Source organism: Drosophila serrata, unplaced genomic scaffold (genome assembly GCF_035046125.1).
Source record: "Drosophila serrata isolate PLE 108 unplaced genomic scaffold, ASM3504612v1 contig_240, whole genome shotgun sequence".
Lineage (NCBI taxonomy): Eukaryota > Metazoa > Arthropoda > Insecta > Diptera > Drosophilidae > Drosophila > Drosophila serrata.
This window is the reverse complement of record NW_028257138.1, coordinates 9,398,865-9,413,794: the sequence shown is the minus strand read 5'-3', so window position 1 is coordinate 9,413,794 and position 14,930 is coordinate 9,398,865. Positions and strand designations below refer to the sequence as shown.

Below are 14,930 nucleotides of genomic sequence, written 5' to 3'. Positions count from 1 at the left end.
TAAGGTAAGGCCAACTGCAATTCCTTGTAACAAATCGAATGGCTTACCAAAGTGTTTTTATTTACCTTGATTTATCGAAAAACTGGTCATATAAAAATATATATAAATATAGTTTTAAAAAAAGCAAAAAATTAAAGCTTAATTATGATAGATTTATTATTTAACCCTATAATTCCATACTGCAAGGGTACATAAAGTTCGTTTTCCCAAAGTTAGTTTCCTTTCTTGTTAATTTTCAATTTACTTTGTGATTTGCTTCTAGCGCGGTATGCAAAATAGCAAAAACAGAACACGTTGCAGTAAAAGCATTTCTTTGCATACTATACCCTGGATTACCAATTGACTTATGGGTATATTTTGGTAAATGTTTATACAATTTAAGCAATAATATATAATTTTGTAATACAATTTATATCAAAGAATTGTAGTCAACACAAGGAATTACTTTTCAAACTGTGGAAACTCATTCTGTAGGAATATTGAACAATGATAAAAGGGAATTTAGCAGTCCATCATCCCATTTTGAGTAATGTTTGCCTTGCTGCGGTTCAGTTTCTGTTTTTGTTTATTTTTGCGCAATGTTCCAATTAGGAATTTTGCGCATCTCTGTAATTCGCGCCTTGCACTCCGTCTCGCCTAGCTCGGTGCTTAATTACCAACACAAATTTATTAGCAGACGTTGAATCATTTTTCAAATCTGGACGACAAACGAGAAATAAATGGAAGTTGCCGCCCTGCCCGCCCTCTGATGCCGTTAATCACCTGCAACCCTGAAAACTGAAGCTGGGAAAACTGGCAGATATCGCTGCTGTTCCTGCTGCTGCGCCTTCCCTGGGTCTTGGCCCTTTGAACTTTTGCACTCTCGAACAAAAGCGCAGAAAAGTTTTTACCTTCTCGCCTTCACCCGCCCAAGAGTTTTCCATTTTCTTCTTCTGCTCTTTTCATTATGCATGTGAGCGCCGAGAAGGCCTCCTTTTGATTTATTGTATGGCCTGGCGGTCCTGTCGGAGCAACTTTTGATTTTTCATTGTGATTATTTTATGATAGTTTAAGCGCAGACTTCGCAGTCTTGCACACAACAAAGAACCGAAAAACTTTTCGGCATACAAAAACCCGCATCTGCGAAATGAAATGGGAATGTTTGAACGTTCGAGCATTGAGTGTTGAGCGCTGAATGCGAATGGCAGTGAGTGCCGAGCAAATGCATTGAAATTTGTAAAGCTGTCAATGCAAGAATGAATGTGTGTGCACAAATATGTATATAGATGGCGGTATATATGTATATGTTCACACTCAAAAGCAGCTGAATGAAGAGTTCTTAAAATGTTTTCCCATATACATACATACGTACTTTTTTTCGCCCAATTTCAATTGATAAATCGTTTCCGTTTGCAAGCACACAAGTTGTACAATCATTTCTCCCTTTCGCTCTTCATCGAATATGAAGAAATTCAAGAGTATTACTTATCTGGAGCAGCCACAAATTGAATACATTTTCATAGATTCGATGCAGTGGATGCGGCCACGTTGAGTGGCACTACGCTATATGAGCATATTACGTATTCGCATATTACGCATACGCCCCGCTGTCATCATCGTCACTCTGCAAAATATTCGCTGATGCCGCTCTAGATGGTAATGAGAGCACGTGGTCTCGCACATTCGCAATTACACATTTAAGCCGTGTGTCATGCATATTGAGAGGCTCATTAAAATATAGAGTGCGGACAGGAAACAGGAAACTATCTGAGATGAAAAATAGGAAAAGGGATGCTTCAAGGTCCTCTCTGCTTTATGAATCTATTTATATTTGAACTAATGACTCTTGCCAGAGAGAGTTGAAAATATAACTTTGCTTATACCTTTGCTTGCCAGGTGATTAACTTGGCGCCTGTGGGGCTCCTGGCATCGTTATTTCTCGTCGTCCTCCAAGGACACGCGTCTAGCACTTGAGAACGAGATCAACAACAATGGGGCCGGGCGTTGCATACATTTCGGGGCATATTTCATGAGCTGTTAATTTCGCTCGCCGGAAAAGTCATGTGTGTGTGGATGTGTGGATATACGGGGTGAAAAGCGCCTTTTAATTGAAAATTCACACGACCTGGGAAAAGGGGCGGAAGGAGAAGTGAAAGGAGACGGCAACGGCGGCGGCGTTTAAATATTTTGCTTTCATTCTTCCGCTTTTTTCGGTAAAGCGGCCAACAATAGAGGCGCCGCTTAAGTGCGCGTAGATTGTCCATGCAAATGCCAACGGCGATGTAACATAGAAAAAGAGAGAAAAAGAGAAAGGAACAAAGTAAGGGAAACAGAAAGCTAAGAAGACTGAGACGGAAAAGCTGGAAAAGCAGGTTAACAAGTTGAAGCTGTTTGCTGACGTCTCAACGTCTCGCCCTAAAAATTATGTGCGAAAAATATTTCTCATAGCAGGGAACATTTTTACGAGCGGCAGTGTTGCCAAATGTAATTTACAAAACAGTAGCTTTAATTTAAGAACTTTTTAGGTATTTTAAAAAAGAAATTACAAAGCTTAAATTATTTTAAAGAATATATGCATAAATTGGTACAATAAATAAAAGAATAAGAAACGAACAGTATGATATGAAAGTATATAGTAATATCTTAAGCTGTAAATAAATTAAAGAATATGTGTAATCAAATATATTAAATTTATTATACACAAGATATCCGGATATGGCTAGAGCGACTCGCCTGTTAATGAAGAAGATATTTGATTTATAGGGTTGGAAATAACTCCTTTTGACTACAATAATATTACCCATGCAAAAATATCGCTATTTTGATTTGAATAGAAATAAAATCTACTTAATATGGTTAATAAAAATTGTTAATAAGTTTTGTATGTGAGACCTCAAAGTTTAAATACAAATAGTCAGTGCATCCTCAGCTTTTAATAGGATTCATTTATTGTAAATATAGTAAAAGCAAAGACAAAGGTCTAACGTTTTTCTATAAATTTCTGTAGTCATAAATTATAAAATAATCACTTCCTTTGCCCTTTCTTAATATGTATTTCTTACCATTTTTAACTTTTAAGTGTTAAGGAACCCCTAAATTGGCAACACTGATGCTTAGAAAAATGGGAAATGCTAAGTGGGAGTTGGATGTGACCCTCCATTAAGTGGGCCAAACGTGAGCTTAGACGGTCCGTTGCCGGCACTCAAGGAAGCATCAAGCCAGGACGAAATTAGACGAGTTAGCAATGCCTTCTCTGGCACATTTGCCCACGGTAAACATATCTCCTGAGTGGAAACTGTTTCCACATTCACTTTTCCCAGGCCCACTCCGTTGCCGGCTACTCATGTCAAAAGGCCTACCGGCTAAATGGGCCACTTGCATTGCTGGCGACCGAAAGGGCTCATGATGAGCTCAAAGAGCAGGTGAAAATCCTTACCTTGAAGCAGTGAATTCAACAATAAATAATGTCACTGGGAACCTGCCTTCCTGTGCAACGTGAAATTCCACGCAATTCCAACAACTGAAGCAGTAATTAAATGAACAAAAACACAAACCACGTTGCTTGCAATTTCAGGAATTTCTATTTCCACTTGTTTTTCAATAATTTATTGCTTTTCAGCAAACGGAAATGAAGCCATTTGGGCTGCAATTATTTTTTTATAAACTAGATTTTAGTTTATATAATCGATTTTCTACAATCAATTCAATTAAATGGTGAAGTAATTAGGTTTTTGATTGTCCCAAATATAATTTAATTGAAATTTATCATGATATATTGGTGAGAACAAATTATATTTTTATTTGACAGTCACGGTGTTGTGGTTAGTTTTGGTTTTACCAATAGTAATTATCTGGTAAATGGTTGATTTATTTTATTAGGTGGACAAGAGGTCCACTGATTAATAGAGTTATTATGTCTAAATTAATTAGATCACAATATGTTTGTAAGGTTATAAGTAAATGTTAGCTTGCATTTTATTTTGAAATCCTAAGAAATCAAGAAAGCATATTTTAAAAGAACAAAACTCTTAAATAAGAGTTCGGTATCATTTTTCTGATGGGTTTAATTTTCCTTATACCCATTACCCGCTTGGCATCCTGAAACACCCAAGAAATATACGCGTGTCCACCTTTTATTTTCTTTTATTTTTTTTTTGTGTTTCCCCATGCTGCCCTTGGTGGAATCAAATGTCAGCGTGGCTGGAGGATTTTCCGGCACTGAACGTGGCCCTGTGGCTGTTGCTGTCGTCGTTGTCGGACACCTTCTGGCTTTGGCCTCGGAGCTCTGGTCTTGGATGTGTCATTAATTGCCTGGCCGCCATTTTGGCTGTGCGGCTATCCGGTTATGTCCGTTTTGCCCCATAGCCAGTAACCCGTAAATCGTTACCCGTAACCCGCAATCCGCAATCCGCAACCGTATCGGTGTCGCCTGCAGGCCAGACTCTAGTTAAACAAATCAACGCTTTCATGGCCACTAATGCAATCGGGCCGCAATAATTTTAACGCTGAGCGTACTAGCAATTTGTCATTTTCCAATCCACGGGATAGTGTCGGGGAGAGGGGGGAATGGCGGATGGTAGTCAGCTCGAAGCTTTGGCATTTTCATTTCCATTTTTATGCGCTTGTCATCGCCGGAATGGAATAGCAAGGGAATGGGAATGGGGAATGGGGTTGGTGTTGTGATGGGATATGGTATGGTATGGTATGGGTGAGCTTAAGTGCTGCCATTTGCAGCTAGAAGCTCCTTAGTTGCCTTAGTCTCATTTGAGATACTCACAGACACACACATACACACCAGGATATTCGTAGAGACGGTCGCATATGTGTGTTAGTTACAATATGTATGGCTATATGGGTGTGCGGACACACGTTGAGATGCTTTTTAGTTGATGGGATTGCTTTAGTTTCTCCTTGGATGTTCCTTGTTCCGCCTGCCTTCTGCACAGCACTTAAATGCGCCCAGAAGGTTGCAGATTTCAGCAGAAAAAATAAATTGTCAAAGACACACATTTTTACTGGGGCTAAATAGCAGAGTAAACTTTACGAAAAATAATGGAAAAATTCAAGCAAAAGCGTTCGATCTTTTGAATTGTTTTAGTTAAAAGTTTTAGCCTATATCATGACATTCTTGGCAATAAACAAAGAAGTTTTTGTATGTATTTTTTCAACTTTTACTCTTAGTCATCTAAGTAAAGTGATAGTTTCTTAGAGGATGACTCTCAAGTCTTTGTGTTTACTAACAAGATAGTAGCCAGAGGCTGTGTTATCCCATAGCTATTGATGCAAATGAATCACTTCCTCTTTTGTGGTGTCCAAGTCAATTGGCATACAATTATGTCCAAACCGATAAAACACAGAAAATCAATTTAATTTCCCCCAGAAGCACTAACAGAACCAGAAGCCGGAGTGTGAGCAAAGGCAAAGCAAAGCCACGTCAAGTCAAAGTTATTCTCTCTGGTCGTCGTGTCCTGTCTTTTGGGTTGTGTGGTCAGCCAAGCGTTCAATAGATAACACACTGACATATATAAAACACATATAGGGCACATACATACATATACTAAGGACACACGCACACTCACTTAACATCCATTAAACACTTCATAAAATGGTCATTTCTTGTTTCTTTTGCTTCTGGCTTTTCCGTTGTCTCTCTGCCCTTTTTTTGTTTCGTTTATTTTGTCATTTTATTGCGGCATACTTTCAGGCAATGTTGCCTTTTTGTGTGTGTGTGTGTGTGTGTTTGGGGTTTTGTGACCCTTCTTCGTACTCAATCATTCGGTTTTTGGTGGGAAATTTTTGGTAGTTGGGCCGCTCAACATCAGTCAATAAATCGATTTCGCTTGTATTATTTATAATGACTGCGGCACGCAGTTAGTTAGTTAGCGGCCAAGAAGCGAAAAACCCCTTTGGGAGACCTCCTCCATTGTCTCCCAAACCATCTACCTCCTTTTGTCTATCGCTTCAATCAGTGTTCTTTGGTATTTTCGTGGTGCCTTGTTTGCCGCTGTTCGTTAATTGTTTTGCCTTGACTGATTACTTTTATTGATTGCGACTTTGGTGGAAAACACAACGAAATCACAAAAAGAAAAACATTCGAAAAATCTACGCAGTTGATTTTGGACCTTACTATTAGATACATTGAATAAATTAATTTAAAAATAGTTAAAGCCTTGTTGGGTGACTGAAAATGTGGAATATATAATTAGTAAATTGGGTCGGTTCTTTACAATATGAAATGAATAGTAAGTACTTTGAAAAGATTTTTAAATAAATAAATATCTTTTTATTTGCTTACTTTTAAAGGTTGGAACAAATTACAATAACAATTAAAAGAATCATTTCCGACCCTATAAATCATATATATTCTTGATCAGAATCAACCGGAGAGTCGATCTAGCCATGTCCAGTTATAAACAAAATTTTTCAAAAATTTTGTTGAAATTTCAAAAAAAAGATAAAGGGTTACATCGTTAAAATTATCAAAATTTGCCAAAAATTTCAATTTTCTAAAATTTAAAATATAGTATACAGATTTATTAACATAATAAAAACTAGCATATGAATGGTTTCCGAAATTAAATTAATAAAAATTTGGCTTAGTTATGATAATTTAGAAACTTTGTTTTCCCTAAAAAGTTATTAAATAACAATACGATTTTGATTTACTATTTTGACATATATTTATAACTTTAAATTTACTTTCGCCTATTTTCACTCTTTGTTTGTTTCAAAAGCATTTTTTCTATATCTGTTTAATATAATAGCCTGTCTTCTGCATTTTCAAATTAAAATACATTAAAAATAATAAATAAATGAATAGTTATCAGGTTTGTGACACACGTTTTTTATGCTCTGCTTGTTTTTGTGGCTTACGGCAATCAAAATAAATTAAATTTAAATAAGTTTCTGAATTTATTCAATATTTTCTCATACGCACACATGTTTTTCTGTTTATCTTCACCTTTGGCAGCCATCTGACTTGCCAAATTGTATTCTATTTCATCCGTAAATATTTGCTAGGAGTGCCAGAGCTGCCTTGTTTTTCTACCATTTTAAATCGTTTCAACTCGGCCGAAACTCAATTAGAGTTTGTTGTGATTCCATTTTGAAAGCCTGGCTAAAAATTCGTCTATAACAAATTTTATCCTTCCTTGTGGTTCGCTGGGGTGGGGCCTCTGGTGTTGGCTTTTCGATTTCAAGGCTCTTGACGCTCTTTGTGGAACACTTTGCCAGTTTTGTTTGGTAATGGGAAAAGTTTGGCATTTCTTTTTCGGCAGCTCTGCTGCTCGGCTCGGCTCATAAGTTGTTTGGCCATAGTTTGGTTTTCGAGCGTGTGAAATTTCGGTAATTGGCCAACAGGAGAGATTGAGTTGCGGCTCTCTAGGACCTGTTGTCGATAATGTGTAGACAATTGGCCAGGAATTTAAATGGCCTCTGCAGTGGTCCTTCTGGATCCGCATCCTGGATCCCTTCTGCGGTCGACAGCGAGAGAATCATACATTATGTATGACATGATTGGCGTATTTGTGGCGGCATCAAATGGGATTACGGCCTTGAACTTTTTTCACCCCACCGCCCACACATATGGCTACCGTATATTGCCTTCACTGTGCTTGTCATTGATTTATTGGCTTTCAGCTCTCAGTCTCAGTCTGTCTCGGTCTGTCCCGTCCTCCTCCCAAGCCCAAGACCAAGACCAAGTCAAAGTCATGTGTGTGTGTGGGCGGCAGGTTAGGGGGATAGAAATTTCATTTAAACTTGTTCTTGGCATATTACTTTTATCTAACGGCTCCCATTCCGCACATTGTTTTAAAAGCCCGAGACAAGTTGTAGGCCGCAAACGCCTACTTTTGCATAATTAAACAGCGGCAAGACAGGTGCGAATGGAAGCAAAAAATAAAAAAAAATAAAGCGACGGCAAAACTTTTCTGCCATGACACACTTTCCGTTACGACACTAAGCGCCTTTTGGTCCTTTAATTATGCAGTTGACAGGCCAAAGCCCACACTGCTCCTGGGAGCCACCCCCTGCTCCTTCATACTCTCCCCCATTAATGCCCAACAAATTGCCAGCGATTGACATAATTTATGTCAAACACAAATCGGGTACTCTCCGTGTGTCCTTGTCCCGGCTCTCCCGAGGGATCAATAAAAATGCCCAACAGGGATGAAATACTAGACCTGACAGCCAAATGGACAAGGCCAAAATCCCAATTCCCCTTAACACAAAGCAGACAGAAAAAAAAAAAAAAATGGAAGAAAACAAAAGGATTTTCGACGACCCCACGCAGTGTCCAATCATCTATGTAAAGTTCCCCCAAAATGCATTGGGCAGGAGATTAGGCGCCAGTGTCCTTTGGGCCACTCGTTTCACCATTGATCGATCTGCTGTAAAAAGGAAGAAGAATACATACAGTATACAAATATATAAAATGCTTGTGTCAAGTGCTGACAATCAATTTCGCTTTGATTTCACCAACCGAACGAATGAGTTTGTTCATCAATTTGGTTTGATTTGAGTGAACGAAATAGAAAAATCGCTGCCAGTGACACTGATGAAATACAACTGCAAATATTGAGTCGATATATATTCGGCGGCAATTTTATCAAATCAAAAAATTTCATACTCATTCACATTTACATGGTGAAAATGTCATAGAATTTTGATTGATTGGATTGTAATTGAAAGCTCAATACTAAGAAAAATTATAGGAAATGTAGATTAACCTTTAGATACTAAAAAATACGGCTTCTTTATCTGTAAATACTATAAAAGTTAAAATTAATAACTTAATAATTCATGTTATTTTTACTCCATAATCAAAGGACTACAAATTAACGATTTACTTCTTCTCACTCAATCGGAATTTGTGCTTTACAATTTGTAAATCATTTTTCATCACTTTAAATGAGTGATTACTTCTTTTGTTTGCCTTTAAATGTTACAATTGAACAAATTTCTCGGGTATACAATTTCGAACAATGCTGGAAAGTGAAAAGCGATGGACAAATTCCGATAAGATCACATTTCATTGTCCTGGCAAGTCGTCCTGGCCGTATTTCATGCGCGGCGACACCAAATGAAATGAATGAAGAAGGCTCCGTCGGGCCGACGTCATCGTCCATCACCCATCAGTGTCCGTTCATTCCATCACTCTACATCAAATCCCATCACTATATAGTAGTCCTCCGTCCTGGTCCTCGTCCTTGCCCTCGTCCTTCGTCCTGTCGCTTAAAGCAATGAACTTTAAGTAATTTGCTTTTACTGCCTGACAAGTGACGAGTAAAACAAAATGCGGCATTTACTCTCCTATTTTTTATTTCCAGCTGCAGGACGCAGCCATCGTCCTTGTCCCACCTCCTTCTGGCTGATGCGAGGGGCGGTGGCATGTTATCAAAATCAATTTTCGGGGTCCAAGCATTAAGGGGAGGTGCGGTAGACGGCCAGCACGGTTTGTCGCCTATTTTGGTGCTCTATTTTTGAGTCTGCAACTTGCCACGGCCAACTGACTGCTGGTGCTGTGCTATACTGTGCTGTGCCATTTTATTGTGCAATGTTCCGGAAGGCTGCTTTGTTTCAGCAAAATGCGCTATAAACAAGAGCAGCGTATAAAAACACAACAAAAGTGTTTTCACCATTTACTAGATACATATCTGGGCGAACCCTCTTACTTACATACAATGTTTGTCAGATGATTGAGTTGGCCCAGCTGCAATTTATGCCCTGGCTCCTGCTCCTGCTCCTCCTGGTCTTGATTGCCTGTCTAAGGGCTTTGGCTACTTTTCAAGCTTTGCCAACTGGAGAGCTGCTGGGCTGTAAGTGCTGGATTAGCCTGGGATCTGCTTAGAAATGAACGGGGTTTTCTGGCTGGCTGAAATAAATGGTCAAAAGAGATGATATACTTAGATGTAAGCCACCACAGAGATTGGTTGGGTTTTGGTCAAAATATGGCCACGGGAATTCATACCTAAAATATTCCCTTAATACGAATTTTTAAACTAAATTAATTTTAAGTTCTAGGGGTTTCATTTCTTTAATTTAGAAAAGCTAATATAAATTAAAGTAATTTCTATAAATAGCATCCAACGTTGCTTTTTTGAAATAATGCCCTTCTTCGCTCTCTTCTACTTTTCTTGTCCTATTTACGTTTACCTGATTAAATGACCGCAAAAAATAAGAGCTTATCAAGAAAATTCCTCGTCACATTTTCCCAGCCTCCCTTTTGGCCCCTTATCTGTCCTTATTCTTCTTCCAATTTAAACAAACTGTCAGGTGAAAGAAGCAAGACAGACGCAGGACCTCCCTCGCATTAGAGATTGTTTTCTGTAAGCTGCTTATTACAGCTCAAAAAACTCGCCTGGCCTGAAAATCTAGAAAAGTCGCAAAATTGTCAAATATTTTTGGAAAAAATAAATGAAATAGATTTTTAGCCTCTCCTTACCAATCCAACCTTTTGTTTGTTGTGATGCCCCAGAATTCTCAATAGAATTGCACGTATGTGGGTATATTACGTATAAATATATATATGTTTAGATATATAAAATTATATAAAAACCGGCAACGTCCGAGGTGAGCTCGTAACATTGTTTTAGAATGGCAAACGCCTTTCTTATTTGGGTCGAAAAGCACTCAGACAGGAAAGGTGGAGTGACTCCAAGAGGTGCCCTCTTCGCCGCCAAAGGAATTCCACGTCCACACATTCATTGTGGGTGTGCGTGGGTGTGTCTGTGTGTGTGTGTGTGTGTATGTTAGCCAGGTGACAGAGTAAGCGCCTTAAGCTGCCTGAGAGAGCACACACACACTCAGACACTGAGAAGAAGAGCAGTTGTTACATGAATGGGGGAAAAAGCAACCCACAAATACACACGTATCCATCCATACACCATACAAGCAGACATTATGTAAGTGAGTGCATGTGTGCACTTGGAGAAATATTTCAAGATTAACTAACAGAAAAGAAGAAACTCTTAAAAATCGTTGCCTAACTAATGGGAATATGGTATGGCTTTAGGACTGTATTTACTAAATAATAAGTATACAAATAAATGCTTAGCCTAAACAAAAACAAGTGGTATTCATTGTTAATTTTTCTCACTTATATATGTGTACAATTTCACCTTCAGTGTATCCTCACTCCCCCCATATATTGTACTCTAGTTCCGATCTCTGGCCATCTTCTGCACTCTTGACATCCTTGGCCGCAGTAACCTAAATTTAAAACTTTTCCCCATACTATACAGATGTGAGTCCGGAAAGTTTCCACTAAATTAAATTTTCTGTGGGCTCAAGTGAATGTGGGGGAGGGACAGAGACGTTATTCCGGCTCTGCTTTTCCCAGCTTCTGTAGTTAATTTCCACTTCCGGGGCAGATTGTCTGGCAAATTGAGTAATTTAAATAAAGCGCTGCACAAATGCTCACGGACAGCCTCCACTTTGCCGGTATTCCCTTAACAATGTGCTGGCCATGTTAGAGGCACGTCAACAGCCGATGCAGCTGGAGTTGCAACTGTAGCAGATACACAGATACATTCTAAAAGGATAGCAGATGGCAGATAGCAGGACACAGCAGCGCACTTGTGCTGACGTTTGGTTATTTGATACAATTTGCCATCCGGACGCTGCTCAATTTTCGGGGCAGTCAACTGTGCAACGTGTCGTTGGCAAGCCACAGAGCCAGAGCCAGGAGGCAGAGTCAGAGTCAGAGGCAGAGTCAGAGTCAGAGTCAGATACACAGCAACGAAAACAATCTCACAAATGCATATCTGTAGCTATCCATGTAGCCTGCATCTGAAAGTCTCTCTTTTGCGGTGGCAATAAATTTGCATATCTCTGGATCACGATACAGTAACTGCCATTGCTGTAGTTAACATCAACATCGAGGAGAGCTTAAATTGCGTACATATATACATATATACATCCGCTACGGCAGCAAAAACAAATTGTAAAGTATATATGTATACAAATAGCTAAATAATAAAAAAGCCTGCGAAAAGGACAAGTAAATTTGCGCCCGGGCTGCCTCCTCCTCGAAGGAGGCCTCATCAAATTTTCATGCGTTGGGGAAATTGTTACTTCACCTCTCCCTCCTGGATTCCACAATTTTGCATTTTTATTTTTGTTTATTGCCTTGCCGTGTCCGTTTATGCGCATAATTTATGCATAAATTTCAATTACCTTGCGCTCCAAAGTATGCCACGAAAATTTACACAGCTTGCGACTCGTTTTAATTCACTTACTCTTGAGGGGGCGCAGGAAGTCCCCCAAAATATTGTCATAGTCATGCTAAAGGATGAAGTCCTCTGGGGGAACACCCTCTGCCAATACTTGTTTGATTTATAATCTGTGGTTATTTTTAAAGATATTTGAAAAGAAACAGGAGACATTCTTTGAGTCAGCAGGAATAGATTTTCACGAATTGAAAAAGATAGCGTAAATTCGTATATATTTATCACAGATTAATCCCTTATCTCTCTCCTTTTTTTATATCAATATGCTCGCTTAAGTCCCTTAAAAAATACATTCACATCCCATGTGTAACAAAAAAAGGCCCCATAAACTTACCACAGTTTAAGCGATTTTAATCTTTTAATGGATTTTAAAAGCAACTGCCGTTTTATTTCAATTATTTTGGTTTTAATAACAATTATGGTTACTCTTATCGTGTGATCCATTAAATTTAATGCCCCACCAGAATGTTTCCAAAACAAAAAAAATTCATATCCACGGATGGCCCCAAGTCAAATTTTGGGAACATCGCATATTTGCACTCCTCTCATCATCCTCCGCCTCCTACGATGACCCACCAGTCATGTCCATATCTTTGGATGAGAAAAACAAAATGAAGATAAAATTGAATGAAATTTGAAATTCAAAGCACGTAAAATGTGCCACGCGTCGTCAGTGGCACGCAGATACGCGTATATGTCTGTAATTTATATGGGCAAATATTTGCGTGCCCCAATCGCTCGATGGCCGGATGAGGGTGACTCGCAAACAGCTGCAGTTTGTCAGGAGCCAGGAGCCAGGAACCCTTGACTCATTACAACTTCATTAAAATGTCGGGTCCTGTCCCTATCCGTGTGGAAAATGTTTCACACTCGGCGAATTTTTTGCCCTCTGGGGAGAAAGGAGAAAGATTTCTCTTTATTTGATTCAAACACACATAAGGGCAAGGACTTAATCGAATTGCAGGACCTTCGAATAATTGGACTGTGTGTATTATTTCTGTGTGTCTGCAAGTTGGAGGCAGCTGCAGCTTAACGCAATCATTAAAATTTTATTGATGATCAGAAGCATTGGTAGGACAAAGTTAATGGAAATCCAACCGAAAGGCGGCGTGGAAAATATGCAAAGTGACAAAGCGAAAGCAAAATCCCCCACTAATTCTGATGGATAATTAATTTTGTTTGGTCGTACACATAGAGAAATTGTGGAAATTAATAGATTAAGTACTAAATTAAAAATAGAAAGAGATTAATGTAAAATGTAAGAGTTACAATAGACAACAGAACTTATTCTAGATTGAATTTAAGCCTACAAAATGTTGCTAATAATCTAGAATATTCTTTAAAGAGACTTGATAAATGATGTACTATTTTTCCAAGGCTTTAAAATAGATCAAAATACTTTATTTATTCAAAATCCAGTCCGAATTTAGTTCGATTTTCTTCCAGTTCCATCCATCTGCTGCTTGCCCCACTCGCATTGGTATTAATGAATTTTCACAGCCCCGTAATTAGATTGTGCTAAGGCGAAAATGGTCAAGAAAACGAAGCTGACAGCGGAGAGGGCGAAAAAGTTGGGCTAAAAATAAAAATTCACACACAAATAGATAGGTCTGGGTGGCTGGCATTATGCAAACGCTGCAAAAGCCAAGGCGATTACCAAATGAAGGAGAGGAGGAGTCAGAGCCCAGGACTCCCCAGTGTTCGAGAGCTGCTGGGAACTGCGTTAATGAGTGTCATTACCACGCCGGCCAGCAACAACTTTTGGCCTGACCTCAGCGGGGCTTCCATCTGTCCGCCCACACCGCCCACCTCTCATTAGCCAGCTCAGCTCAGTTCGCAAAGATATCTTTGTCAGAGTTGGCCAAGAGCCATTAAGGACACGACCTGGCAGACAGATTCAAAGGCCACATATGTGGCAAGGATGGGCTGTCATAAATCCGGCTGTGGCTTTGGCCAGCATCAATCCATCAGTGGCCACTCGAGTCACACTTCATCTATATATAAATATACGTATATATATATATCACGGGGAGAATGCTAATGACTAATGGGTGACAATCAGGGCAAAGTTTAGGTCCTTTGGCCATAAGCTTATTGAGCCGTAACATAATATTTATAAGCTGCAAATGTTATGGCAAAATATGCAAGTCAAGTGTGTGGGAGAGCGGCCCGAAAGCACTTCAAGTCGGCATTGGCCAGGATGAGGACCAGGACCTGCCCAGTAGCCAAGGAACCGGCTTAAATGCTCGGGGGCCAGTTGGGAGTGTCGTAAATATAAACAGGCCCATCACTTGAGCAGTTCCCTCAGCCAGACACTCAATCTCCATCGGAATCTCAGTTTCTGTTTGTGTTTGGTCTAAGCTTTTAGTTCTCCATAATTTGATATTCATGCGTGTCGTGTGTCATCGATGCCAATCCTGTTTATGCAGCGTTTAAATCTCAGCTTTTTCTCTCCTAATCGAGTCCTTATTCTTCCTATTTTTTCTTGCAGGCGACGGGAAAAGGCTAAGGAGAAAAAAAAGGTAAGTCCCGACCATCTGATGTCTATTGTGATCGAAGGGAGGTCCTTTGTGGGGTCAACAAGCCAGCGGACCAAGGCAGATAAACCATTTGCATATTTAACCCGCCCGACGAATGTTTCTGTTTTTGCTTACCCAACAAGGCCGTACATAAATATATATATAAACTAACATCATTTTTCAACGTCAATCTGCATTTGGCATA

The 14,930-nt window shown here is 39.3% G+C and overlaps 1 long non-coding RNA gene across 3 annotated transcripts in view; it reads left to right on the top strand.

The window, feature by feature from the left end:
* The window catches only part of LOC110183972 (uncharacterized), an 80,876-nt gene that overhangs the window by 4,722 nt on the left and 61,224 nt on the right, over positions 1-14,930 (top strand). For 2 of the 3 annotated variants that reach the window (XR_015271278.1, XR_015271279.1), the window contains exon 3: positions 14,698-14,728. This is a non-coding gene — a long non-coding RNA (uncharacterized LOC110183972). Of the gene's footprint in view, positions 1-3,058; positions 4,005-14,697; positions 14,729-14,930 lie in introns of those variants that run through there. The other variant, XR_015271280.1, reaches the window with a different exon arrangement.